Source organism: Acanthochromis polyacanthus, chromosome 17, assembly GCF_021347895.1.
Source record: "Acanthochromis polyacanthus isolate Apoly-LR-REF ecotype Palm Island chromosome 17, KAUST_Apoly_ChrSc, whole genome shotgun sequence".
Lineage (NCBI taxonomy): Eukaryota > Metazoa > Chordata > Actinopteri > Pomacentridae > Acanthochromis > Acanthochromis polyacanthus.
Genome location: NC_067129.1, coordinates 4616086 through 4619790, shown reverse-complemented (window position 1 = coordinate 4619790; position 3705 = coordinate 4616086). Strand labels below are relative to the sequence as shown.

Here is a 3705-nt window from a genome sequence, read left to right as displayed (position 1 = left end):
AAAATGCTATTCCTCTTATATTGCACCTACAGTATCCACTGCTGCAAGTAACTCATGGCCTAACAAGAATATTTTGTCACAGACATAAAGCATTACTTAATCCTAACAAATATGTATGTTTTTAGATCCATTAGTATTTTTTTCCATTTGGCACACTTGCCTTATTTGAACAGGGATCTTGAGACAACAGTAAGATAAGATAGGACTATAACTTTATTGATCTTGAAAATTATATGTGTCAGGAGTGGGATTTGAACCCACGCCTCCATTTGGAGACCAGAAATCCCACCTCAGTGGAAGGAGTTTGTCCTTGAGTCTGGCGCCTTAGACCACTCGGCCATCCTGACACACTGCTGCAGCTTCCAAGGAGAAATAGTCAGCCATGGTGTTGACTGTTTATTTTGCTCCTGATGTTTCTTCTACTTTTTTTTTTTTAAGATCTCCTACAAAAGCTGATCTGAAGCATGAACAAAGACGCACAGAAAGTCGTGTTTTCACATTTCAGACAAGGCCATTTGACATGACAAGGCCTTCAGATTCTTCCTCAAAATAGAAAATGTACATCTTCAGAGCACATTCAACACGACGCAAAGAAATATCTGAGGAATTTTCATCTTTATATAGCAAGAAAAAGAGAAGCTTTTATTTCATAATAACCTTGTAACAAGCAACTACTGGGAGTCACATAGCTGCAAAAAAACTTCACCAATAGACCCCAACATCATCCAGCTATCTCTGGGTAGTGAAGTCAACAAGCACAGCAAATTTCCCTATGGCACTTAGAGGCCACCAGGGAGATGTTGTCCCTCCATAATGTCCTGGTTCTTCTCCCAACTTGTCATGCTTGAGTCGCTAAGTCAGTAGGAACCCTCTGAGTGGTTCTCCTCTCTCCTAAAGTGATGCCACTCAGTGTGGAGTAACCCCTAACCCTGCAGAGAAACCTCACTGGAGACACATGTAGCCCCACAGTCATTTTTTTGCAGGAGATTGTGACCCTACATGCGACGATGAAGGCGAAGAAGCAAGACTGACCCGCTCTGAATGAGTTCTGTCCGTTTGTCCTCCTGAAGGTGAGGCTGCCGGCAGCGTTAGGTTTGCTCTGATAAGCCGTGCTTCTGTGTAAAGACTGCTTCAGGTGTACACCACCTGTAATTCACACAGACACCCGCTCGCTCGCTGCCTCACCGCGATGACAGCCACAGGGATCTTAGCCATAACTCATGTGAATAAATGGTATGTTTAAATGGGGCGATATTTGATTTAGTGTAGATGGAGGTTTCCGCAGCACAGATAACGGCGTCTGCAGGCATTCTCCAGCGCTCATCATTCATCATTACATGGCTTTTTTATGACAGAACATATTCCAGGGGACAAAACAAGATATGCATTTAGAGATTAGGGCACATTCGGTGCCGCTATCTGAGCAAAAAATCCTAAAGAAAAAGGTTCTGATATTCATCTGAGTGAAATTAAATGTCTGCTTCCGCCAAAGTCTTTCCTCGAACAGTAAGCGCAGAAGATTACAATGCAAAGGTGTCATTTTTTTTAAACAGGGAGAGGAAAGGGTTATGAAAATGTACAAATTGCTTCTTAAAGTCACTGTCGATAACAAACAGAATGATGTAGTTTATTCTGCAACAGATTCAGGTAACAACTATTCAGATTTGGGAGGCTTGTGGATCGAGAATAATTATGAGCTGCAAGCCAAAGTTAAACCACATTCGCAGATTAATTCCAAAAGTCACAAATGAATGATGCTAATTATTGAGCCTCTTTTACAGCTGATGAACGGGACTAATTGACTTACACCTTTGCAACAGTATTTCACATTCTCTTCTCTCCCACGAGATGATTGGATCTGAACATTCAGCCCGTGTAATGCGTTAATGCAATACAAGCTTTTAAATGCATGTGTGGCACATAAGCCAGCACTTTAAACTTAGTAGCAGAAAGCTTCCATAAGCCTTTCCTGCCACCTCGGGAGAACGCAAATGTGCTGCCTTATGTGCAACATGAATCACAGGTTGAAGTGGCATGGATCCTCTCCTTTGTTTCCTCCACAAAGCGGCTGGTGTTAAAAGATGAATAACAGCGTGCACATACCCACTCAGACATCCTGTTACATCGTACCGAGCTCACGTGGTGGAAATGCTTCCACACGGTATGAATGCTTAACCTCAGCCACATATTACATTTCATTATGCATACATTATTGACTTCAAAATGATATCTTCTCAATGCATAGACTCCATTTGGATCGGATAGATTAATGAAAATCAGTAAAAATCAGTTCCACTGAGCTCAGTGTGTCCCCGGGGACATCAAGGTCATGTCCTCTGTGTCTTTTCTGGGACTTTCATGAAGTGATTCAGATCTAGAATTTAGCTCAAAGAATGTGGTCAGCTTCTACTGATTGTTTGAATATCACTTGGGTCAACACATAATTGCGGGACTTTTTGCATCAGAGTTGACATTTTTGCTGTTTTCAGGCCTAAAACCAACATGGCCGCCTATAACCAAACACCACATGACATTTTTAGCGAAAGATTCTTCTAAATATTATATATACAATAAAGATATTGTAATGGTAAATATTGTAAAGATACTCTAAAGGTATTTCTAAAGATACTGTAAACCTGCTGACATGTCATAAATCCACACTTGACTCACACACTACTTTATATTAAATAACTCAGAAAGCCTTGGAGTCTTGCCAGTCTCTTCTTCAAGAGGAAATGACATCATGTGGAGCAGGTCATGTGATTTGGAATAAACATTAATCTGTCATTTGCCATAATGTCCAGTCAAAGAAAGACAAGAAGAGAAGCCACAGTTTTTCTCTATGGTGCATTTTATCAAATAATCTCTGAAATTCATGTCAATGAACGTGCCAGTGTCATTAGAATGACAAGTCTCTGTGTCATTCTTCCCAAACAACAAAGTCAAAATAATGAAGTATTTTTTGATGTATGATTTGAATTACACTTTTTCTGTACGATACTTTCCAACTTTAACGCTACAAAGTTGCACTTTACCGCATGTAGAAGATTTACTGAAAGACACTGGGCAGCACTCACGTTTATAGCTTTACTGTTGGTACTAAAATTTGTTGACAGGCCATGTTACTGCGATACCGAAAAGAAAAAGACAAGACCGTTTTACAGCACTGCATGGCACAATGGACAAAATACATCACAGCCTTCAGAGGGTGGATAAGACTCCAAAAGATTTTCTCTGCGCTGCTTTGGAAGGTAAGATATCCGTTATGATGTAGAAGAGAATCTGTGGCCCAACAGACTGCAAACATCAGGAGGTGTACAAAGACTGCATTCGCCATACGTGTCTGCATGTATATCTCTGCCTGAGGGGCTTGTCATTTTCTTTTGGATCACAGTAACATTGTCATGTCACACGCACACTTACAAAGAGACGTCCAATGGAACTGCATAAGAAATATACCTGACAGATTATGACAACTGATGCAACCACTTTGCATGTGATAACTTCTGCAGCGAGGTAATGCCTGCAGGATTCTTGAAGGTACAACTATCCAGCAGAAAAGCATTATGATGCATTCTGATCACCATGACATACACACCTGGTAATGTAGGAAATGGTGGATAATTGTACTTTTGTTTGGATGCATGTGCCACAGAATTTTCTGTGTGTTCAAAAGAATAAAAAGTGCTTTTCTGGTTTGCACAA

The 3705-nt window shown here is 40.6% G+C and overlaps 1 non-coding gene across 1 annotated transcript; it reads right to left on the bottom strand.

The window, feature by feature from the left end:
• Window positions 1–236: 236 nt before the first annotated feature.
• trnal-caa (transfer RNA leucine (anticodon CAA)) lies at window positions 237–347 on the bottom strand. The gene is made up of 2 exons: window positions 310–347; window positions 237–282 (listed from the first exon to the last, which is right to left on the bottom strand). It is a non-coding gene; the product is annotated as a tRNA-Leu (tRNA).
• Between the last annotated feature and the right edge of the window lie 3358 nt (window positions 348–3705).